General features: G+C 51.5%; 1 protein-coding gene across 1 annotated transcript in view; it reads right to left on the reverse strand.

Annotated features, from left to right (window-relative positions):
- Positions 1 to 25785, reverse strand: part of NCOA2 (nuclear receptor coactivator 2) — a 470775-nt gene that overhangs the window by 442100 nt on the left and 2890 nt on the right. The window contains 1 exon segment of the mRNA XM_030215383.1: positions 13122 to 13256. The gene's annotated coding sequence lies outside the window, so the exon portion shown is untranslated.

The raw sequence follows: 25785 nt of genomic DNA on the forward strand, positions 1-25785 counted from the left end.
AAAAAGACCGCTTTCAACTTCAGGGCCTTCAGCGATGCCCTCGACAAGGGCTCAAAGGGCGGCTTCTGCAAGGCCCGTAGCACCAGACTGAGATTCCACGTAGGCACTATCGAGTGCAGAGGAGGGCGCAGGTGATTAACTCCTTTGAGGAAGCACACCACATCTGGCTGCGAAGCCAGAGAAGCACCTTTCAAACGGCTCCTGAAGCAAGCTAGAGCCACCACCTGGACTTTCAGTGAACTGAGCAACAGGCCTTTCTCCAGACCCTCTTGCAGGAACGCCAATACTGAAGATATTGGAGCAGTGAAGGGCGATAGAGAGCCTGCCTCGCACCACAATGCAAAGGACGCCAAACCCTGGAGTAAGTAGTAGAAGTAGAGCGCTTCCTCGCTCTCAGCATAGTGGCGATGACCTTGTCTGAGAAGCCCTTCTTCCTCAGCCGCTTCTGCTCAAGAGCCAGGCCATAAGACCAAAGGGGGAGGGATCCTCCATCACCACAGGACCCTGATGCAAAAGGCCCCGCTCCGCTGGCAGCCTCAGAGGGCCGTCCACTGAGAGCCTGATTAAGTCCGCATACCAGGGGCGTCTGGGCCAATCCGGACCCACCAGGATCACCCGGCCCGGATACTTTGCCACCCGGCCTAGCACTCTGCCCATCATGGGCCAGGGTGGAAACACGTAGAGAAGCTCCTGTGCCGGCCACTGCTGGAGAAGAGCATCGACTCCCAGAGATCGAGGGTCCCATCCTCTGCTGAAGAACCGCGGCACTTGGCAATTGGCCGAGGATGCCATCAGATCCAGGCTCGGCTGGCCCCAGCGCTTCGTGATATCCAAGAACGCCCGAGCCGACAGCTGCCACTCCCCGGGATCCAAAGTATGGCTACTGAGAAAGTCCGCCTTGACATTCATGACTCCTGCAATGTGGGCCGCCGACAGCTGTTCCAGATTCGCTTCCGCCCACAGGCATAGCTTCATGGCCTCCTTGGCTAGAGGGATGCTCCTGGTACCTCCCTGGCGATTGACATAGGCCACAGCCGTGGCATTGTCCGACAGGACGCGTACTGGCCTCAGCACCAGGACCGGGAGAAACTCTAGAAGCGCCAACCAAATGGCTCGGAGTTCCAGGAGGTTGATAGACTACTTCGCCTCTGCAGGAGACCAGAGCCCCTGCGCTGTCCTTCCCAAGCAGTGGGCTCCCCAGCCCGTCAAACAGGCGTCCGTCGTGACGACGACAACCCACTCCGGGGTCGTGAGAGGCATTCCTGCGAACAGCTTGTCTGGCCTCAGCCACCAACTCAGCGCCTTGCGCACCGCTAGATCCAAGGGAAGGCGTACAGTGTAATCCTCCGAAACTGGAGTCCACCGCCACAAAAGAGAGTGCTGTAGTGGTCTCATATGGGCTCTGGCCCAGGGCACTACCTCCATCGTGGCCGTCATGGAGCCCAACAGCTGCACATAGTCCCAAGCCCAAAGTATAGAGGATGCTAGGAACTGGTCCACCTGGGTCCGAAGCTTAACGCTCCGGTTGTCTGGCAGGAACACTCTGCCCACTTGGGTGTCGAACCGAACTCCCAGATACTCCAGGGACTGAGTCGGGCGCAGCTGACTTTTCTCCCAGTTCACGATCCATCCCAGGGAGCTCAGAAGAGCAATAATCCTGTCCGTAGCTCTCCCACACTCTGCATAAGAGGGGGCTCGGATCAGCCAGTCGTCCAGATAGGGATGGACCTGCACTCCTTCCTTGCGGAGGTAAGCCGCGATGACCACCATTACTTTGGAGAAGGTCCGCGGAGCAGTAGCCAACCCGAACGGGAGGGCTCTGAACTGGAAGTGGCGGCCCAGGACTGCAAAGCGCAGGAAGCGCTGATGCGCCGCCAGATGGGAATATGTAAGTAAGCTTCCTTGATGTCCAAGGATGCCAGGAATTCTCCTTTTTTCACCGCAGCTATTACAGAGTGGAAAGTCTCCATCCGGAAGTGCCGTATTTTCAAGGCCCGATTTACTCCGGTGAGGTCGAGAATAGGCCGAACAGATCTCCCTTCTTTGGCACCACAAAGTAAATGGAGTAACGTCCCTTGCCAAGTTGATCTACTGGCACTGGGACCACCACGCCCAGGCGGATCAGGTTGTCCAAAGTCTGCTGCACTGCCGCTGCTTTGACTGGAGACTTGCAGGGAGAGTTCACAAACCCGTCTCTCAAGGGCCGGCAGAACTCCAATTTGTAGCTGTCTCGGATGACTTCCAGAACCCAAGCGTCTGAAGTTACCCTGGTCCACTCTCCCAGAAACGAGGATAGCCGTCCTCCTATCTGCTCTGGGTCCTGGACCAGGGCCCCGTCATTGGGTACGAGACCCTGGGGGAGGGCCGGAGGACGAACCTCCGGGATGGCGGTCCCTGCGAAAGGAATGCTGCTTGGGGGAGAAGTTCCGCTTGAAGGAAGGGAAGGAAGAGGAGGTCGACTTGCCTGGGCGATACAGACGGGCTTCCTGAAATCGGCCCTTGGAGGAACCAGGGTGAGCACTGCCGGCCTGTGTCCTGACCTCTGGCAACCTCTTGCCCTTAGATGTGCCGAGCTCCGTCACAATCTTGTCCAGTTCGTCCTCAAAGAGCAGCTTGCCTTTAAAAGGCAACTTGGCTTGGCGAGATTTTGAGACATGGTCAGCCGACCAGTGCTTAAGCCAGAGCCACCGCCGGGCAGAGACTGTCTGAGCCATACCTTTAGCCGATGCTCTCAAGACATCATAAAGCAAGTCTGCCAAGTAGGCCAAGCCCGACTCCAGGGCCAGCCAGTCCGCCCTCAAGGAAGAATCCGAGGGGGAAGCCCGCTGCAAAACAGTCAGGCATGCCCTGGCCACATGGGAGCCGCAAACCGAGGCTTGCAAACTCAGGGCGGCCGCCTCAAAGGCCAACTTTAAGGCTGCCTCCAATCTCCTGTCCTGAGCGTCCTTCAGGGCAGTGCCACCTTCCACCGGCAGAGCCGTTTTCTTAGTTACCGCAGTGATTAAAGAATCCACTGTAGGCCAGAGAAAGGCTTCCCGTTCCCCCTCAGGGGGAGGATACAGACGGGACATAGCCCTGGCTACTTTAAGGCTCGCTTCAGGGGAATCCCATTGCGCCAAAATTAAAGTCTGCATGGCTTCATGAACGTGGAAGGTTCTAGGCGGGCGCTTAGTTCCCAGCATAATGGCTGAGCCAGCTGAGGCTGAGAGAGGGCCTTCCTCCGGAGAGAAAATTTTCAAAATGCTCATGGCCTGCAATAACAGGTTGGGCAAATCCTCTGAGCGAAAAAGCCGCGCTGCAGAGGGGTCACCCGCTCCATCCGAGCGAGGATCAGTCTCCTCCAAAGAATCCCCTAAGGACCTCTGGGAGAACTCAGATACACTGCCCTCATCAACATCAGAGGAGACAGAGTCCCCTAGGGCCTGGAGATCCACCCGAGGGCGCTTGATCATGGAGGCCTCATCACCCTTATCAGACAGGGGAGCAGGGGCAGCGTTTTGCATAAGAAAAGCCTGATGCAGCAGCAAAATGAACTCAGGGGAGAAACCCCCCAGTCTGTGCACTTCTGCAGCCTGGGCCACGGCCCTAGAGACACTCTCAACCTGCACTCCCAAAAGCGGGGGAGAGGCGCGCTGCGCATCCAAAATGGCATCCGGCGCGACACTCCGTGAAGGAGTCGCACGGGAAGAATGGCGCTTTAATTTCACCGCCTTCTTACCATCGCCCAAGTCAAGGCCGACCATAGTATTAACGTCCCCCATCTCGAGGGCGGCCCAAGAAGAAGCCGTCCGAGCAGCATGGCAGCCAGCGGGGGATAGGCGCCTAAGGCGGAAAGACCCGCCGTACCGGAGGAAAAACCAGGGAACTCTCCCGACTCCGAAAAGGGGCCCAAAAAAGGCGACTCTGCCTTCGAACCCCCCGCTTCCCCGCTAGACGCACGTTGTCCTGGGAGCGTCTTTTCGCGCCCTTGTCCTCCGACGCCATAAGCCACGAGGAGACCGTTCAGGGAACCCCCTGCCCGCTATAAAACTTAAAATTACCTGCTTCTCGCTGCAACGAACTGGTGTCCCAGTGAGCAGCTGCAATAGACGCCCTTTTTGGACGTTTAAAAAAAATACTTTTTTTTTTTTTTCAACGGAGCCAGCAGGAGGGGGGAGAAAAGGAGGGACCTGGCACCACCAGGTTTGCACTTGCTCAGGAAGAGCCCTCAACCCCAGGTACTCAACAAAACCTAAATGAATAAGCTTGGAGACCTAGCCAGAGCTGCTGCTGTGTGTGACCACCACCTGCTGAGATAGAGAACATACTGAGGAGTTTCCGGCAGCACATGACCACATATAGGGAGGCAAAAGGATTGCTCTCTATCTCCACCTGCTGGTATATGGACACAACCCACCAGTCTATGGATTGATCTGCTTGATGAAATGGAATATACCTTACTTCTGAGCTGGAGTACAAACATCTCCTCTTTGGGGCAGGGTCCATCAGTGGAGACTGTGAAGCAGGGAACAAGTCAGAAATTTCCAAAGGCTGAGCTAAAAAGGAACTGTCAGTTCCCCTATCAGACTTCTGCAACATATTGGCATTATGAAGCAACAGAATGAACTCAGGGGGGGAAAAAAACAGGTCAGAAGACCTCACCCTAGAGAAACCCGCAGAGCAGCTGACATGTATATAAGGACCTCTGAAGCAGTGAAGGGTAAAGGAGCTGCCGGCAGAGCTGCTCCCAAATCGCGCTGCTGTAAAAAAGGCTGCCGGATCACTTTCGGCCCCGTGAAGAGAATGAGCCCTCGTCTCTCCCACGTGGAAAACTAACGAGGCCTCCATGAACATGGCCCCCTCTGCAAGAGGAGAGCCTGCAAAGCCACACGGGCACTGCCCCAATGCTGTTCTCCACTTCCCACAGTGGGAGCTGCTTTTAACAACTTCGGCAGCCATTGCAAAGAAAACAAAGAAAGACCACAACTGACCCAAAGGTGAAAGAAGAATTAGAGAATCCCGCCGTCGGAAGTCCTGCCTGTCGAACTCAGTGTTGCTGGAAGCACACTCGCATCCTCTCCATTACTAAGGTAAAATTATGTATAATCATACCTGATAATTTTCTTTCCATTAATCATAGCTGATCAATCCATAGACTGGTGGGTTGTGTCCATCTACCAGCAGGTGGAGATAGAGAGCAAACTTTTGCCTCCCTATATGTGGTCATGTGCTGCCGGAAACTCCTCAGTATGTCGATATCAAAGCTCCATCTGCAGGACTCAGCACTTAGAGAATTACACCCACGAAGGGACACTCTGCCCAGCTCACCACCGCCGAAACGGGGGAGGGGAATTAACCCAGCTCATCCCCACACAAGTGGGGGAGGGGAATCCGTCCAGCTCATCCCCGCGGAGCGGGGGAGGGACACCACACCCGCCGATGCGGGGGGATCTGGCTTATCCTGCAACCGCAACCGCGGGAGGAGCTGACTGACCCTAACACCGCCGAAGCGGGAGGGGTACAAAGCTGCCCTACAGCCGCACGAAGCGGGAGGGAGTGCCGGCAGAATTTTAAGTCTCAATCCAGCCCCGTAAAACGGAGGGGAGAGGAATGCAGCAGCTCACTGTAACACAAACTCGTCTTAACTCTTGAAGAATCCAAGTGAAAAAACTTGAACACGAAGTCTTTCTGAAGTAACTGAAGACTAAACTTGAACCTGAAATGCAACCAGAATAAAAACAGTACAGATATCTGGGAGGGGCTATGGATTGATCAGCTATGATTAATGGAAAGAAAATTATCAGGTATGATTATACATAATTTTACCTTCCATATCATCAAGCTGATCAATCCATAGACTGGTGGGATGTACCGAAGCAGTACTCACCCAGGGCGGGACATTGAAATCCCTGACCTCAACACTGAAGCTCCAAACCGGGCCTCCGCCCGTGCAGCCACAGTCAAACGGTAATGCTTGGAGAATGTATGAGCCGAAGCCCAAGTTGCCGCCTTGCATATCTCTTCCAAGGAGACGGATCCGGCCTCTGCCATCGAGGCCGCCTGAGCTCTCGTGGAGTGAGCCTTCAGCTGGATAGGCGGCACCTTCCCCGCGGCCACATAAGCCGCTGCAATGGCTTCCTTGACCCATCTTGCCACTGTAGGCTTAGCAGCCTGCAGACCCTTACGAGGACCTGCAAACAGGACAAACAGATGATCTGATTTCCTGAAATCATTGGTCACTTCCAAGTATCTGATGATGACTCGTCTCACATCCAGATATTTAAGAGCAGAATACTCCTCTGGGTAGTCCTCCCTACGAAAGGAAGGGAGACAGAGCTGCTGATTCACATGGAAGCGAGAAACAATCTTGGGCAGAAAGGAAGGCACTGTGCGAATAGTCACTCCTGCCTCAGTGAACTGTAGAAAAGGCTCTCGACATGAGAGCGCCTGGAGCTCGGAAACTCTTCTGGCTGAAGTGATAGCCACCAAAAAGACTGCTTTCAACGTCAGGTCTTTCAGCGATGCCCTCGACAAGGGTTCAAACGGCGGCTTCTGCAATGCTCTTAGCACCAGGTTGAGATTCCACACAGGCACCACTGAGTGCAGAGGAGGGCGCAGGTGATTAACCCCCTTGAGAAAGCGCACCACATCTGGCTGCGAAGCCAGAGAAGCACCCTTCAGGCGGCCCCTGAAGCAAGCCAGAGCCGCTACCTGGACCTTAAGGGAACTGAGCGACAGGCCTTTGTCCAGACCTTCTTGCAGGAACGCCAACACTGAAGAAATTGGAGCAGAGAAAGGAGAAAGAGAGCCTGCTTCACACCACGCTGCAAAGATACGCCAAACCCTGGCGTAAGCAGTAGAAGTAGAGCGTTTCCTCGCTCTCAGCATAGTGGCAATGACCTTGTCTGAGAAGCCCCTCTTCCTCAGACGCTGCCGCTCAATAGCCAGGCCGTAAGCCCAAAGGGGGAGGGATCCTCCATCACCACGGGACCCTGATGTAACAGGCCCTGCTCCACTGGCAGCCGCAGAGGATCGTCGACTGAGAGCCTGATCAAGTCCGCATACCAGGGACGTCTGGGCCAATCCGGACCCACCAGGATTATCCTGCCGGGATGCTTTGCCACCCGGTCTAGCACCCTGCCCAACATGGGCCAGGGCGGGAACACATAGAGAAGCTCTTGTGTCGGCCATTGTTGGAGAAGAGCATCTACTCCCAGGGATCGAGGGTCCCGTCCTCTGCTGAAGAAGCGCGGCACTTGGCAATTGGCCGATGACGCCATCAGATCTAGGCTCGGCTGGCCCCAGCGCTTCGTGATGTCCAAGAACGCCTGAGCAGATAGCTGCCACTCTCCGGGCTCCAAGGTATGGCGACTGAGAAAGTCCGCCTTGACATTCATGACTCCGGCAATGTGGGCCGCTGACAGCTGTTCCAGGTTCGCTTCCGCCCACTGGCATAGACTCATAGCCTCCTTGGCTAGAGGGGCGCTCTTGGTACCTCCCTGGCGGTTGACATAGGCCACAGCCGTGGCATTGTCCGACAGGACCCGTACAGGCTTCCACACCAGTACCGGGATGAACTCCAAAAGCGCCAACCAAATGGCTCTGAGTTCCAGGAGGTTGATAGACCACTTCGCCTCTGCAGGAGACCAAAGCCCCTGCGCTGTCCTTCCCAAACAGTGGGCTCCCCAGCCCGACAAAGAGGCGTCCGTCGTGACGACAATCCACTCTGGGGTCACCAGAGGCATTCCCGCAGACAACTTGTCTGTCTGCATCCACCAGCTCAGCGCCTTGCGCACTGCTGGATCCAAGGGAAGGCGCACAGCATAATCCTCCGACATCGGAGTCCAGCGCTGCAGCAGAGAGAGCTGAAGTGGTCTCATATGAGCCCTGGCCCAGGGCACTACTTCCATCGTGGCCGTCATAGAGCCCAACAGCTGCACATAGTCCCAAGCCCGAAGAGGAGAGGCTACTAGGAACTGGTCCACCTGAGCCTGAAGTTTGACAATCCGATTGTCTGGCAGGAACACTCTGCCCACTTGGGTGTCGAATCGAACTCCCAGATACTCCAGGGACTGAGTCGGGCGCAGCTGGCTCTTCTCCCAGTTGATGATCCATCCCAGGGAGCTCAAAAGAGCAACTACCCGGTCCACAGCTTTGCCGCACTCTGCATAAGAGGGGGCTCGGATCAACCAGTCGTCCAGATAAGGATGGACTTGTACTCCTTCCTTTCGCAGGAAGGCCGCTATGACCACCATTACTTTGGAAAAGGTCCGCGGAGCAGTAGCCAACCCGAACGGGAGGGCTCTGAACTGGAAGTGTCGGCCCAGGACTGCAAAACGCAGAAAGCGTTGATGAGGAGGCCAGATGGGAATATGCAAGTATGCTTCCTTGATGTCCAAGGATGCCAGGTACTCCCCTGCCTTCACTGCCGCTATAACAGAGCGGAGAGTCTCCATGCGAAAGTGCCGCACTTTCAAGGCCTGATTGACCCCTTTGAGGTCGAAGATAGGCCGGACAGAACCTCCTTTCTTTGGGACCACAAAGTAAATGGAGTAACGCCCCTTGCCAAGCTGACTTTCTGGCACCGGAACGACCGCCCCCAGGCGGATCAGATTGTCCAAAGTCTGCTGCACTGCCACAGCTTTGACCGGAGACTTGCAGGGAGAGAGTACAAACCCGTCTCTTAAGGGTCGGCAGAACTCTAGCTTGTAGCCGTCTCTGATGACTTCCAGCACCCAAGCGTCTGAAGTGATTGTGGTCCACTCGCCCAGAAACGAGGACAGCCGTCCTCCAATCTGCACTGGGGCGTGGACCAAGACCCCGTCATTGGGTACGAGACCCTGGGGGAGGACCGGAGGGAGCACCTCCGGGACGGCGGTCTCTGCGAAAGGAATGCTGCTTGGGGGAGAAATTCCTCTTAAAGGAAGAGGGGGCAGAAGCACCCGACCTGCCCGGGCGGTACCGACGGGCTTCCTGAAACCGTCCTCTGGAGGTACCGGGACGAGCACTAGCCCGAGCCCTGACCTCCGGTAACTTCTTGCCCTTAGACGTGCCGAGATCGGTCACGATTTTGTCCAGCTCGACCCCAAAGAGCAGCTTGCCTTTAAAAGGCAATCTAGCCAGGCGGGATTTAGAGGCGTGGTCAGCAGACCAATGTTTCAGCCAAAGCCACCGCCGCGCAGAGACTGTCTGAGCCATGCCTTTAGCTGAGGCTCTCAAGACATCATACAGCAAGTCTGCCAAATAGGCTAAGCCCGATTCCAGGGCTGGCCAATCAGCCCTCAAGGAATGATCCGAGGGGGAAGCCCGCTGCACCATAGTCAGGCACGCCCTGGCCACATAGGAGCCGCACACTGAGGCCTGCAAACTTAAAGCAGCCGCCTCAAAGGACGACCTTAAGGCCGCCTCCAATCTCCTGTCTTGGGCGTCCTTTAGGGCCGTGCCACCTTCCACCGGCAATGCCGTTTTCTTAGTCACCGCAGTGATTAAAGAATCCACGGTAGGCCACAGATAGGCCTCACGTTCACTCACAGCCAAAGGATAGAGGCGGGACATAGCCCTAGCCACTTTAAGGCTCGCTTCTGGGACATCCCATTGAGCCGAAATTAAGGTGTGCATGGCATCATGCACGTGGAAGGTTCTAGGCGGGCGCTTCGTCCCCAGCATAATGGCAGAGCCAACAGGGGCTGAGGGAGAGACGTCCTCCGGAGAGGATATCTTCAAAGTGTCCATGGCCTGTAACAACAGGTTGGGCAAATCCTCTGGGCGAAAAAGCCGCGTTGCAGAGGGGTCATCCGCTCCATCCGAGCGGGGATCCGTCTCCTCCAAGGAATCCGCAAAGGACCATTGGGAGACCTCAGACACGCTGCCCTCATCTACATCGGAGGAGACAAATTCCTCCAAGGCCTGGGAATCAACCCGAGGGCGTTTACCTCTGGGAACCTCAACCTCTTTACCAGACGAGGGAGCGGGGGCAGCGTTGTGCATGAGGAAGGCCTGATGCAGCAGCAAAACAAACTCGGGGGAGAAACCCCCCAGACTGTGCACTTCCGCAGCCTGGGCAACAGCCCTAGGCGCGCTCTCAACCGGCGCTCGCAACAGCGGGGGAGAGACATGCTGCGCATCCAAAATGGCGTCCGGCGCGAAACTCCGCGAAGGAGCCGCGCGGGAAGAACGGCTCTTAACTTTAGCCGCTTCTGTGCCGTCGCCCAAATTAAGGGCGTTCATGGCATTAATGTCTCCAACCTCAAGGGCGGCCCAAGAAGAAGCCGTCCGAGCCGCGTGGCCGGCCAAGATGGCGGAGGCGAGGAGCGGGGGATGGGCGTTTATGGCGGGAAAAACCGCCACGCCGGAGGAAGGACCGGGACATTCATCGGTCACGAAACTGTCACCCAACAAGGGCGAATCAGGCTTTAAGACCCCCGCATCCCCTCTAGAAGCGCTCAAGCGACCCGGGGAGCGACCCTTTGCGTCCTCGCCCTCCGACGCCATGTGCCACGAGGAGAAGAATCGGGGAACCCCCGCCCGCTATAAAAAGGTAAAATTACCTGCTGTCCGCTCCGAGTTGTAACGACCTGGTGTCTCAGTGAGTAGCTGCAATAGACGCTTAAATAAACGTCGAAATAAACGCCTTTAAGGCCGTTCAAAATTTTTTTTTTTTTTTTTTTAACGGAGCCAGCGGGAGGGGGGAGAAAAGGAGGGACCTGGCACCACCAGGTTTGCACTTGCTCAAAAGAGCCCTCAACCCCAGGCACTCAACAAAACCTAAAAATTAGGCTTGGAGGCCTAGCCAGAGCTGCTGCTGTGTGTGACCACCACCTGCTGAGATAGAGAACATACTGAGGAGTTTCCGGCAGCACATGACCACATATAGGGAGGCAAAAGTTTGCTCTCTATCTCCACCTGCTGGTAGATGGACACAACCCACCAGTCTATGGATTGATCAGCTTGATGATATGGAAGCCCTTTATACTGGCCCAAACCAGTATCTCTACTGTGGACTTTAAAGACTTATGCCCCAATTTTTGTTTCCATGGAGGTGTTTATAAAGAACCTATGAAAAATCTTATTCAACCAAAGCAATACATAACATATTAAAATACACTGATATTGTCATGAATGCAACATAGAAGACGATCTAAATTAGTCAAACCAACAATGTAGTAACCTAAGGAAGTATTATTTCACAGAAAGGGTGGTGGAGGCGTGGAATGGCCTCCCGGTGGAGGTGGTGAAGTCAAGGACCATTCCAGAATTTTAAAAGGCATGGGATAAGCATGTGGGATCGCTTAGGAACAGGAAGAATTAGGGGTTACAGAGGATGGGTCATATGGCCTTTATCTGCCATCATGTTTTTATGTTTCTTCTACGTTTCTAAATGAAAACGAACATATCTGGATATCTTCTAAATTAAACAAGTTCCCTTTACAAAAAAAATTGGAGCCATCACAGGAAAACCTCTTCTCTACAGCTTGCTTTGCATGCACCTCTAATAAACCCTCTTAGAATAAGCCTACAGTAGTAGCTGCTTTTTTGGTACACATTGGCTAAGGACCTCTGCCAAGTATTTAGGTTCCCTAATCCTTAGTACGCAAAAGTTTAAAGTATTTTAAACACCAACCTGGCAGCTATCAGTAGCCAATTTAATCGTCTCACTCTATTATCGTTCTCTTTTTATTTCCAGCCTTTTAGTACTTGTTGGTAAGACATTCAATAATTATTTTCACTGCACAATATTGGATCTGATCTCTGTCATTTCACTATACAGTCCTCTTAAGCAGGTTACAGCTGACCCCATGTTTTAAATTTGGTATCAGATGAATCTCAAGTCTCTCTCTTTCATGGGTACTAATACACACACAGTACTTACCAATCTCTGCATAACCCATGAGCTTAGTTCTTGGTTCTTCCACATCATGGTCTCTTATTTGCCTTTCCTGATCATTGCTTGACCAGTCTTCCATTAGGTCTTGCCCACTACCTCCTTCAATTGCTCTGTCTGCTTTGGCAGCTCCCTTCTGGCACTGCTCTACTGACCTCCATTATTTCTCCTATGCATCATCATATAATATGATCTTAAAACAGCTAAGTATGTACTTTGTTTTGTCCAATTTAAATTTCTAGCAGTTGCTTTCTGCAACTTTTCTTTGCTAGTACTGCTTTTTCTTCCAAGTTTTTATAGGCTGTTTTGTATTCTAAAGATTTAACTGCTGGGCTTCTGGCATAAGAATAGTACCACATGGAGTGGAGGAGTAGCCTAGTGGTTAGTGCAGTGGACTTTGATCCTGGGGAACTGAGTTCGATTCCCACTGCAGCTCCTTGTGACTCTGGGCAAGTCACTTAACCCTCCATTGCCCCTGGTACAAAATAAGTACCTGAATATATGTAAACCGCTTTGAATGTAGTTGCAAAAACCTCAGAAAGGTGGTATATCAAGTCCCATTTCCCTTTCCCTCCTTTTTATTTTCAAGAGTCCATTTATCTGCTATCTTGTTCCGTCTCTTGCTAGAGGAGTCAAAAACAGATTCCATGGTGTAAAACTGCATCAGGGATCCTAACCACCTAGAGCAGGGGTGTCCAACCGTAGCCCTCGTCAAGTCGGGTTTTCAGGATTTCACCAGTGAATATGCATGAGATCTTTGTATACAATGGAGGCAGGGCATGCAAATAGATCTCATGCATATTCATTGATTTATTTACTACTGAGTTTCTTAATCTTTTAACCTGTTGCACTATTATAATTTCTAAATCCAGTAACAGTTCCACGATTTTCTCTTCTCTCTCTCTCTTTTATTTTACTACTATCTTTACTCTTTATGTGCTCATACAGATTTAAAACAGTATATCATGCCTTACTTATCTCTCACTGAATGGTATGAATGGCAGAATGAGAGCTAAATAAGGCATGAAGTACTGTTTTAAATCTGTATGAGCACATAAAGAATAAAGATAGTAGTAAAATAAGAGAGATATAAGAGAAAATCGTGGAACTGTTACTGGATTTAGAAATGCATATTCATTGGGGAAATCCTGAAAACCTGACTAGATTGCAGCCCTCAAGGACCGAGGGTGGACAACCCTGACCTACAGATTCTGCACTACCTGCCATCATTAGTTCTAGGGCTGAAGTTAAACATAGGCACCTTTTTATCCAGGATGACGTGCAGCCAGTATAAATTTCTTTTTGCTTCTTTTCATACTTCAATAGTAGTTGTCGCCTTGCTGAGATTTAGTCTAGACGTTATATGAAGTCACCATGTGAAGATATTCAGCAAGACCTGGTGAGAAAAATTTTATTCTAGTTATTTTCTTCTCCTCAGACCTTCCACGAACACACTGACAAATTTTAGTTGACAATACCCCATAGCACAGTTAATGCTAAAGCCATACTGCCTTAGCCCCCAACATACTCCCCACATCCCTTCCAGGGGCTCCACTCCAGCAGCTCAGTTCACAGATTGCAGTGAGCACAGGGACTAAGCCTATATTCATAAATCCTAACTCTTGCATTTAAGCTTGGGGGGGGGGGGGAGGGGGACACCTGTAAGTGCAAGCATAGTCTCCACACATTGTGGGAGCAGTGACAGAGAAACACCATTATCAGGCACCATCGAACACATTTCCCCTCCCTCCCCACTCCACAAACTGACTCTTTCCTTCCCAGAACCCACACAAGCCAGCTCCCTTGCTTGGGCTTTACACAGAACTGCATCTACAGGGTTACAATTCATTAGTGCCAGAAGATGGAAATGGAAAAATTGTGTCTTACCTGCTAATTTTCTTTCCTTTAGCCAGCTACACTGTTCTGCACAAGTGAGCATTACCCACTCCTACCAGCAGATGGAGGTAAAGGAAAAACTTAGTTTTACCAGTGATCTCGCTGGTTCTCCAAAGACAAGCAGGCCAATATTCTCACATATGGGTGACGTCACATCGGCCCGGAGGACTTTCTAGCAAAGTCTTCATCAAAATGAAAAAATGTCCCTCGTCGCGCGGGCGGATGCAGTGCGCATGCGCGCGTCCGTTTTCCTGCCGGCCGCGAGGACACACTCCTCAGTTTTTTCTTCTCCGCGTCAAGAGGTGACACGGTGATTTTTTCGTCTTCGTGTTGCTGTGCCCGGAGGTGAAGAAAAACTACAAAAAGTATGCTTTTTAGTATTATTAGTATTTTTTCGTTGTTTAAGTTTTCTTTCTTTTAGCCTGCGATTTTATTTAAATCGCTCGTTCAGGTTTTTTTCCCCTTTTTTTCTTGTGTCCTTTCTTTTAACGACACAATCGCGTCTTTTGATTTGGCAGGGGCTGTTTTTCCCGAAATGTCATCGAAGACGCCCAGCGGCTTTAAGCCTTGTGCCCGCTGTCATCGGGCCATCTCCAGCACTGACCCACACTCGTGGTGTTTACAGTGCCTTGGGCCAGACCACCGCTCGGAGGGCTGCAAACTGTGTCTCGCTATGAAGAAGCGGACACTGCTCTCCCGAGATGCCCAAAGGGAGAAGATTTTTGGGCCCGTTGCCTCGGCATCGTCTAAGTCGGCGCCGTCCAAATCGGCGCCGGTGAAGTCGGTGCCATCGAGGACGATGCCTTCGAAGCCGGCGTCGTCGAGGTCGACGTCGAAGGAGGCGTCGGCACCGGGAGACCGGGGACAGGCTGCCATTCGACCGATGCACGCTGGGAGCAGTGATGCATCAAGTGGGTCTCCTCCCACCTCGGCGCCTCCTGCTTTGCAGACCCCCCGGGACCGTCCTGCATCGGACCCGGACCCGGCCTCCGGCGCCGGTGTCTTTGACTTCCCGGGTTGGCTCTCCCGAGACATCGGGGCAGGAAGCTTCGCCGGAGTCTCAGGGACCGTCAACTTCTCGACACCATCATAGAGGGCGTCAAGCCTCTTCGTCAAGACGGGCTCAGATTCGGGCGGCTCTGTCTGAGCTTTTAGCCCCATCTGACAATACCTCATCAGAAGATGACGATGAAATGCATGGGGAGTTCTCTGGTGAGGACTCTCAAGGCATCCCATCTGAATCTACTCCCTCGCCCCAAAGACAGCTTTCTCCTCCCGAGAGCTTGTCTTTCTCCTCTTTTCTTCGGGAGATGTCTGAGGCCATCCCCTTCCCTGTGGAAATTGTGGATGAGCCCAGAGCTAAAATGCTTGAGGTTTTGGACTATCCATCTCCACCTACATCTTCTGCCACAGTTCCTTTCCATGAGACTCTCAAGGAACTTATGTTGAGGAACTGGGAGAAGCCTTTTTCTTGTCCAACCGTCCCCAAAAAAGTTGAGTCCCAATACCGGATCCACGGGGAACCCAGTCTCATGCGGGCTCAATTGTCTCATGATTCAGCGGTGGTGGATTCCGCTCTCAGAAGAGCCAAGAGTTCTAGGAACTTCTCCTCGGCGCCCCGGGGCGGGAGTATAGGACTCTGGACTCTTTTGGGAGGAAGGCTTATCAGGCTGGTCTGCTCGCCGCCAAAATTCAATCGTACCAACTCTACACGAGTATTGTGATAAGGAAGAGGCTGTCCTACCCTGGTTAGGCCCCTAGAGGGCGCAGATCCCCTAAAAATGTCCAGGGAGAAGGGCTAAGTGAGTTGCTGAAGGGCTGGGTGAGTCACAAAAGGGAGCCAGTAAGGGGATGTATAGCAGGAGGTCGCTAGGACCGGGGAGAGTCCTGGGGATAGAAACAGGTGCAGCAGGTTATGGGCTGGGTCCTGTTTGGCTATTAACCATTTTAATACCCCACCTGAGTTGTGAGGGGGAGGAGAGAGCCAGCAGCTGCAGAGGAAGACTGGTAGCTGAGGCAGGAGGATCCCCAGGAGGAGTACTGGCTGTGCCCTTTGGACTGGTGGTAGAACTGAGTGTTCAAAGAGGTACTGTGTGTCCCAGATGAGAAGGCTGTGTCTAGAACAGTGAAGAGGTACTGTGTGTCCCAGGAGAAAAGACTGTGTGTCTGGAAAAGGCTGTGTCTAGAACAGTGAAGAGGTAATGTGTGTCCCAGGAGAAAAGACTGTGTGTCTAGAGCTGGGTGCTACAAGGAGGGACTGTGTGTCCAGGGACTGTGTTAGTACTGAGCCCAACTGCTTGTGTGAGAGGGCTCAGGGGGAAGAAATCCATGGATATTGAACTGTGCAAGAAGAAATGTTTAAAAGGGAAGATTGCACTGAGTAGGAAGAAATGAAAGTGTTTTAAGCTAAAAGAAGTGTGCCCCAGGGGCTGGAATAAAGTTGTGTATGAAACTAGCCTGATTGGTGAAACCTGACTATGTTTGCTTTTTGAGAAGCAGGTCACCCTGAGCAGAAAAGGGTGGTAGATTAATTTGCATAAATCTGCATACTGAGAACCAGCTCACCCTGAGTGAAAGAGGGACCTGGGATCCTGAGGTGGGAGCTTCCTCATCCCAGTAGCTTCATCTTTACAAATGGTGGCAGTGGTGGGATCTTCACTGAACTTCCACGTGGGAGCAGCTGGAGTTCCAGATCAGATCAGACCAGATGAGGGGTCGGCGTGAGATGGAGGTGTCCCTGGAGGTTCCAGAGGCTATGGTTCCAGAAGCCCGTCGAGGGGGCCAACACTAGCAAAAGCGCTTTGCTCACCTACCCCAGGTAAAGGGTATTTAGGGGGGAGGTGAGAGTGGATACGTAAGTGAGAACTGGAGGCTTGGGAGTGGCTGTAGGGGATGGAGGAGGCCACAAACCCCTTCCCAGGAGGGGGGGGGGCAGACACACAGGGAGGTGCAGCACAAGTGAGGGGGCCAGGAGAGAAAACAGGCCACACTTGGATTTTGTTTGTTGTGATTGCAGGCTGCACCCCATCGGACGGCCAGGAAGGATGGAGGCCTGAGAATCCGGAGAAAAGTTCAAGCCGGAGAGGAGAAGGCCACAGCACTCACCGGAGTCAACTACCGCTGGAGAGGATCTAATAAAGCTGGACATTAAGAACCAGGTTTTGGGACTTGCAGGGGGAGGGTCAAAAGGGACCTACTGCAGGGGTCCCAGCCTGGGGGAGCATGGTAGTGGCGGGCACCCCAGTGAGAGGGAAGGGCCCTAAGAGAAGAGTCGTCAGGTGACCCCTTTCTCGGAGGGATCGTGGTGAGGTCGGAAGCCCCAGGCGGTAGGAGGTGGCTGCAGTTGGAGGGTCAGACAGGACCTGCTGCGGTTAGGCACCTCAGGTCCCCGGGAACGGGGAGATGGGCCAAGCCATGTGAGGTGCTAAGAGAAAGATAAGAGACCTAGGCGGGCTAGGTGACCCCTCCCTCGGAGGGCCCATGGTAGCGTCGGGTGGCCCAAGAGGCGGGAGGGAGCTGCTGGAGAAGAGGGTCAGGAAGGGCCCGCTGCAGCGGAAACCCCTCGGGCCTGGTGAATGGGAGGGGCCCGGGCCATGGGATGTGCTAAGAGGGGGATGAGGAGCCTAGATGGGGGTTGGTGAGACCCAGGGATAGAACAGGGATGAGCCTGGAAAAGTGTATGCCCTCATGGAAGAATTGCTGCTCCTCAGTGGAAAAGGCTTAGAAAGAGTGGCTGAGGTTGAGCAGCAATTATCTTAAGGGTGGGGGTATGTGATAAGGAAGAGGCTGTCCTACCCTGGTTAGGCCCCTAGAGGGCGCAGATCCCCTAAAAATGTCCAGGGAGAAGGGCTAGGTGAGTTGCTGAAGGGCTGGGTGAGTCACAAAAGGGAGCCAGTAAGGGGATGTATAGCAGGAGGTCGCTAGGACCGGGGAGAGTCCTGGGGATAGAAACAGGTGCAGCAGGTTATGGGCTGGGTCCTGTTTGGCTATTAACCATTTTAATACCCCACCTGAGTTGTGAGGGGGAGGAGAGAGCCAGCAGCTGCAGAGGAAGACTGGTAGCTGAGGCAAGAGGATCCCCAGGAGGAGTACTGGCTGTGCCCTTTGGACTGGTGGTAGAACTGAGTGTTCAAAGAGGTACTGTGTGTCCCAGATGAGAAGGCTGTGTCTAGAACAGTGAAGAGGTACTGTGTGTCCCAGGAGAAAAGACTGTGTGTCTGGAAAAGGCTGTGTCTAGAACAGTGAAGAGGTAATGTGTGTCCCAGGAGAAAAGACTGTGTGTCTAGAGCTGGGTGCTACAAGGAGGGACTGTGTGTCCAGGGACTGTGTTAGTACTGAGCCCAACTGCTTGTGTGAGAGGGCTCAGGGGGAAGAAATCCATGGATATTGAACTGTGCAAGAAGAAATGTTTAAAAGGGAAGATTGCACTGAGTAGGAAGAAATGAAAGTGTTTTAAGCTAAAAGAAGTGTGCCCCAGGGGCTGGAATAAAGTTGTGTATGAAACTAGCCTGATTGGTGAAACCTGACTATGTTTGCTTTTTGAGAAGCAGGTCACCCTGAGCAGAAAAGGGTGGTAGATTAATTTGCATAAATCTGCATACTGAGAACCAGCTCACCCTGAGTGAAAGAGGGACCTGGGATCCTGAGGTGGGAGCTTCCTCATCCCAGTAGCTTCATCTTTACAGTATTCATTTGCGAAACTCTGTGAGGCAACTTGAGAGTTTGGTAGACGCACTCCCACAGGAGAAAGCCGAGCCCTTTCGCCAAGTGATCAGGCAGCAGTAGGCGTGTCGCAAGTTCCTGTCCAGGGGCGTTTTTGACACTTGCGATGTGGTATCTCGCTTTTCTGCCCAAGGTATAGAGATGCGCAGACTCTCATGGCTGCGCGCCTCTAACCTGGAGGAACGAAATCAGCAGAAGATAGCAGATATCCCATGCCGGGGGGGATCACCCTTTCGGAGAGAAGGTAGAAGAGATGATTGATCATCTCTACCAGCGTGACAACGCTATGGATTCTCTCTCCCGCCGGGCGCCTTCTGCATCCACTTCCACTTCTAGGAAGTTTTTTAGGGGAAAAAGAAGTGCTCCTTACGTTTCTAGAAGCCGCAAGTACACTTCTTATTCCCGTCAGCCGGTTCAGGCTTGACCCCAGCCCGCTCGCTCTCGTCAGCAGCGGGCACCGAAGCAGGCCCCTACAGCTCCCCAGCAAAAAACAGGGACAGGTTTTTGACTGGCTCCAGCAGAGTATAGCTGAAATCAAAGTACCTGTGCCGAACGATCTACCGGTCGGGGGAGGTTAAAATTTTTTCACCAAAGGTGGCCTCTCTTAACCTCCGATCGGTGGGTTCTCCAAATAGTCCGGTCCGGGTACACTCTCAATCTGATTTCCGAACCTCCAAATTGCCCACCAGGAGCTCAGTCTTTCAGCTCCTACCACAAGCAGGTACTTGCAGAGGAACTCTCCGCCCTTCTCAGCGCCAATGCGGTTGAGCCCGTTCCACCAGGGAAAGAAGGGCTGGGATTCTATTCCAGGTACTTCCTTATGGAAAAGAAAACAGGGGGGATGCATCCCATCCTAGACCTAAGGGCCCTGAACAAATATCTGGTCCGAGAAAAGTTCAGGATACTTTCCCTGAGCACCCTTCTTCCCATGATTCAAGAAAACGATTGGCTATGCTCGCTGGACTTGAAGGACGCTTACACTCACATATCGATACTTCCAGCTCACAGGAAGTATCTTCGATTTCGGCTGGGATCACAGCACTTTCAGTACTGTGTTTTGCCTTTTGGCTTGGCGTCTGCTCACAGGGTATTTACAAAGTGCCTGGCAGTTGTGGCGGCGTCGCTACGCAGACTGGGAGTGCATGTGTTCCCTTATCTGGACGATTGGCTGGTGAAGAACACTACCCCGCAAGAAACTTTGCAGTCCATGCGGATGACTATTCAGGTGCTAGAGATGCTGGGGTTTGTCATCAATTATCCCAAGTCCCATCTCGTCCCAGCCCAGAAATTGGAATTCATAGGAGCTCTGTTGTGCACAAAGACAGCTTGTGCTTATCTTCCAGGACCCAGAGCGGACAGACTTCTGTCTCTGGTTTCCAGAGTGCAAGCGTCTCAGCAGATCACAGCTCGGCAGATGTTGAGATTGCTTGGCCACATGGCCTCCACAGTTCATGTGACACCCATGGCACGTTTACACATTAGATCTGCTCAATGGACCCTAGCTTCCCAGTGGTTTCAAGCCACAGGGAATCTAGAGGATGTTATCCAGCTGTCCATCAATTTTCGCAACTCCCTCAATTGGTGGACCATTCGATCCAATCTGGTCTTGGGACACCCATTTCAAATTCCTCAGCAACAAAATGTGCTGATGACGGATGCATCCCTCCTCGGGTGGGGAGCGCATGTAGATGGGCTTCACACTCAAGGAGCTTGGTCTCTTCAGGAGAGGCATCTCCAGATCAATCTCCTGGAATTGCGAGCGATCTGGAACGCCCTGAAGGCCTTCAGAGATCGGCTATCCAACAAAATTGTTCTCATTCAGACAGACAATCAGGTTGCAATATATTACACCAACAAGCAAGGGGGTACCGGATCTCGCCCTCTGTGTCAGGAGGCCGTGCAGATGTGGCTATGGGCCTGCCAACACGGAATGTTTCTCCAAGCCACTTATCTAGCCGGTGTAAACAACAGTCTGGCCGACAGGCTGAGCAGAATTATGCAGCCTCACGAGTGGTCCTTGAACATGACTATTGCCAAAAAGATCTTTCGAGTTTGGGGCACTCCATCGATAGATCTTTTTGCCTCCCAGGACACTCACAAGGTTCCTCAATTCTGTTCCAGACTTCAGGCCCACGGCAGACTAGCATCGGATGCCTTCCTCCTTTTTGGGGGGACAGGACTCCTATATGCGTATCCTCCCATCCTTTTAGTGGGGAAGACTCTCCTGAAACTCAAGCAAGACCAGGGAACCATGATTCTGATAGCGCCCTTTTGGCCCCGTCAGATTTGGTTTCCCCTTCTTCTGGAACTTTCTTCAGAAGAGCCATGGAGATTGGACTGTTTTCCGACTCTCATTACTCAGAACGAGGGGGCGCTTTTGCATCCCAACCTCCAGTCTCTGGCTCTCACAGCCTGGATGTTGCGAGCGTAAAGGTTGCCTCTTTTGGTCTCTCTGAGGGTGTCTCCAGAGTCCTGTTTGCTTCCAGGAAAGATTCCACACATAAGTGTTATTCTTTTAAAATGGAAGAGGTTTGCCGTCTGGTGTGACAGCAAGGGCCTAGATCCTTTCTCTTGTCCTGCACAGACCTTGCTTGAGTACCTTCTACATTTATCCGAGTCTGGTCTTAAAACCAACTCGGTCAAGGTTCATCTTAGCGCAATCAGTGCTTATCATTCACATGTAGATGGTCTGCCTATCTCTGGACAGCCTTTAGTCATGCGTTTCATGAGAGGTTTGTTTTTGACAAAGCCCCCTGTCAAGCCTCCTCCAGTGCCATGGGATCTCAACGTCGTTCTCACCCAGCTGATGACAACTCCTTTCGAGCCACTGGATTCCTGTCATCTGAAGTACTTGACCTTAAAGGTCATTTTCTTGGTGGCGGTTACTTCAGCTCGTAGGGTCAGTGAGCTTCAGGCCCTGGTAGTTCATACACATTTCCTTGTCTTTCATCTTGACAGGGTAGTTCTCCGCACGCACCCAAAGTTTTTACCGAAGGTGGTGTCGGACTTCCATCTGAACCAGTCAATTGTCTTGCTAACATTTTTTCCCCCTCCTCACATGAGCCCGGGCGAAAGCAAGTTGCACACTTTGGACTGTAAAAGAGCACTGGCCTGTTACGTGGAGCGGACACGCCCCTTCAGACAGTCCGCCCATCTGTTTATTTCTTTTAATCCCAATAAGAGGGGAGTTGCTGTCGGAAAACGCACCATTTCTAATTGGCTAGCAGATTGCATTTCCTTCTCTTATGCCCAAGCTGGGCTGACTTTGGACGGTCATGTCACGGCTCATAATGTTAGAATCATGGCTGCGTCACTGGCTCATCTAAAGTCAGCCACCATAGAAGAGATTTGCAAAGCTGCGTCGTGGTCTTCAATCCACATATTCACATCTCATTACTGCCTTCAGCAGCATAGCCGACGCGACAGTCGGTTTGGGCAGTCGGTGCTGCAGAGTCTGTTTGGGGTTTAGAATCCAACTCCACCCCCCCAAACCCATTTTTATTCTGTTCCAGGCTGCACTCTCAGTTAGTTGTGTTTTGTTTCAGGTCAATTTCACTTATGTCCTCGCCGTTGCGAGGCCCAATTGACCGTTCTTTGTTATGTTGAGTGAGCCTGGGGGCTAGGGATACCCATATGTGAGAATATTGGCCTGCTTGTCTTTGGAGAAAGAGTAGTTACTTACCTGTAACAGGTGTTCTCCGAAGACAGCAGGCAATATATTCTCACAACCCTCCCACCTCCCCTTTGGAGTTGTATTCCTCTTTTTCTTGGAATTTAACTGAGGAGTGTGTCCTCGCGGCGGGCAGGAAAACGGACGCGCACTGCATCCGCCCGCGCGACGAGGGACATTTTTTTCATTTTGATGAAGACTTTGCTAGAAAGTCCTCCGGGCCGACATGACGTCACCCATATGTGAGAATATATTGCCTGCTGTCTTCGGAGAACACCTGTTACAGGTAACTAACTACTCTTTTTCAGCTGGTGGTGTTCTCTGGAAAGATCCAGTATACATCTGATGAAGTAGCAGCAGGTCCCTTTCTGTAACGCACCCATGCCCCATCAACCACTGCAGCTACAATGATAAAAGTTGGCATAGACCGCAAAGTGGTACTCACTACCCTGCATACTCCAGAATATAGCAATCTCATAGGAAACCTGTATTGATGTACATTGTGATGCGTGATTTCTCTCTTTTTTTTTTTTTTTTTTTTTTTTTTTTTTAATACTGTAAGGGAAAGCACAGAGCACGCCCAGAGTCCAGGGCCTAAGTCTTCTGAGGGTGGGTTGCAAAAGAGAGATGTAGCTGACTAAAGGAAAGACAAATATCAGGTAAGAATTTCTCCCTCCTTAGTGTCTAGCTACATTGTTCTGCGCAAGTGGGATGTATTGAAGCAGATCTACTAGGTCAGAGAAGACAATGCCTTCCCCCCCCCCCCCCCCCCCAATAATGGCTCTGCCAAAATCCAAACGGACCCTGGCCAACACGTCCAATCTGTAGTGCTTAGCAAAGGAATGGAGCGATGACCAAGTCACCACTCTGCAAATCTCTTCAAGAGCCACGGTCTAGGCTTCTGCCCAGGAAGTGGCCTGAGCATGAGAGGCATGGGACTTCAGGTCTTGAGGTAGCAGACGATTCTTGCAAATGTAGGCAGTCTCAATAGCTGCCTTCATCCACTTTGCAATGGATGCCTTAAAGGGTGTCTCACCCCTCCTAGGGCCATGAAAAATAAAGTGATCAGAGAGACAAAATTTATTGGTTTCCTTCAGATACTGGAGCAGTGTTGTCCTGATACCCAGCTTGTGGAGCATCTGGTATGCACAAGCAGTGCCTTCCATCACAAAGGAGGGCAAACAAGCTTTTAGATTCACACCACCTTAGCGAGAAAGGAAGGGACCATGCTAAGGGACAATGAGTCCTCTGCAAGGGAGAGATAAGGATCCCGACAAGAGAGCCTGCAACCTGGAGACTCTTCGAGGCAAGCTGATCGCAAGCAGAAAAACCTGTCTCAACAGGGGAGGTCTTTAATGGAGGCTGAGCACAAAGGCCAAAACAGGGCCTCAGCAAGCACTGGGAGAACCAGACTGAGGGACGTATTGGGGAACACAAATGCACCACTACTTTCAAGAAACAGGCCACCTCCCCAAAGAAGGCAAGGGTGGGGGGGTTCCCTTCACTTTACCCCAAAAACTGGAAAGAGCAGCTATCTGGATCAGGGCTTGCTGTAAGAATCCAAAAATATTAGCTTTTTGCCTAAGCTAGATGCCTTTCAATCTTACTAGTTTGCTTTTACATTATTCCTCCAGGTCATCTTGGATGATCAGTTTTGCTATCCGGGCTAAGCCTTTCTTGTCCCTGGTTAGGTATGTTTGTCTGTTTTGAATTTTATTGTTTACTCAATGAGCCCTGTATTAGCCTTGTTGTCCCTTTTTTTTTTTTTTTTTTTTATCTGTATGCAGTTTTTAAGAATTTATTTAAAGATTTATATTGATCTTTTTTATTTTATGTATATCTTACAGTTGACTTACTGTCATTTTTATGTTAATACTTTTTATCATTTTGTAACATCTTTTATCTCTTTGTTAGCTGTTTTATGTTACTATCCCTGATGCAGGGAACGGTGCTTCGTCAACTTCGCTCGACGCCAGTCATCGAGACTCCTCGGTACCGATGAGGAAGACGTGGAATCCTCACGATTGTCCAATGAAGGCCGGTCCCGGGGGTAGGGGGGTCTGCATAACAGGAGACCTCGAGGCAGGTGGGGACCCACTCGACGCCTCACTGCTCCCAGCGTGAATTGGTCTCTCGGCAGCCATTACTTTTCTTCCCGACGTCGATGCTCCTGTCGATGTCGACGCCCTCGGTACCAATGTCGATGTCAAAGGACCGGACTGAGCCCAAAACGTTTTTCTCATTGGGCTTCGAGACGCTTGGGTCCGTTTCTTCATACGAAGACACAGACTACAAGTGGCTGGGCTATGATTGGGCCCAAGGCACTGGATACACAAGGCATGGGTATCGGTACCTGAGATAATCCGGTTGCACTGCGTAGAACACTTGAAGCCGCTGGGTGTCTTCAATGACATGGAAGGAAAAACGGCTTCTATGAAATCAAACACGCGATTGTGCCTTTGAAAAGAAAAGGGGCACAAATGAAAGGAAAGAACCTGGCAGTGCGACCTGAATCTCTGCCCTGTCGAAAAAGAAAGAAAAACTTATAAAAAGGGGCTAAATTCAAGAAAAATGCGGGAAGAAGTTTTTTTTGTGGTTTTTTTCTGGGCATCAGGTCGGGGAAACAATGTTGGCAAGACAAATCGACTGGTTCAGATGGAACTCGCCACCTTCAGAAGAAACTTAGGGTGCGTGCGGAGGACTACTCTGTTGTGATGAAACTTAGTATAAGGTGCATCCACTACTAAGGCTCACTGAACCTACAAGCTAAAGTAACAGCCACCAAGAAAACGACCTTCTAGGTCCACCACCATGGAATCACGAGGTAACTGGGACCTCACAAAAACCAGGTTCACCATGGATCCTATACTGGGTATCAATTTTCTTGGGGAACACAGGGACAGACAGAGGGGACGCCCAGTTCTGTACAAGGACTGCCTTGAGTACCTCATGGAAAGGAGCCATCACCACCTCCTTAGGAAGGGAGGTGTAGTCCAGGACCTCGAGCATTTTGGCCCTAGGTTCATCCTCCACTTCTACAGGGAATGGAATTGCATCGGCCATTTTCCTTCCAAATATATAAAAGAGAGGCTCTCAGGTGGAGGAGAGGGCTCCGAAGGAATCCAATAGGACTCATCAGAGGAAAATTACCTGGGATCCTCTTCTGATTAGATAACCACCAGAACAAAATGCAGTGTTATTGGAGCAGAAAACGTAACCTAACACCAAACAAAAAAGCTCCAACACAAAATCATTTGTGCTTAATTGATGTAGCGGAGAAAAGCCCTCAGAAACCGCTGGTAAAATACCAACGGTTTAGTGCGCGGTTATGTATTACTCAGATTATAACTCACACAACGATTCTATCATTGGGCAAAAACTCCACAGACCTCGGGCTAAATTTTTAAGCCTCAAAATTACCAAAGAAAATTCTTCACAAGCAGAGATAAATTTGTTCTCACAGGCTAAACTTTTGAGCCTATTAACCAGTTCAGCATAAAAAAAGAAAAGAAGCACTTAGCTTTCACTAGACTCGAGTTGGAGCTTTTTTGTTTGGTATCCTCTTCTGATTCCCTCAAGCGCTCCTCTTCGGTGTCGGATAGCACCTCCCTAAGGGATGTCTGAAACAGGGCCCGTC

Source organism: Microcaecilia unicolor, chromosome 1 (genome assembly GCF_901765095.1).
Source record: "Microcaecilia unicolor chromosome 1, aMicUni1.1, whole genome shotgun sequence".
Lineage (NCBI taxonomy): Eukaryota > Metazoa > Chordata > Amphibia > Gymnophiona > Siphonopidae > Microcaecilia > Microcaecilia unicolor.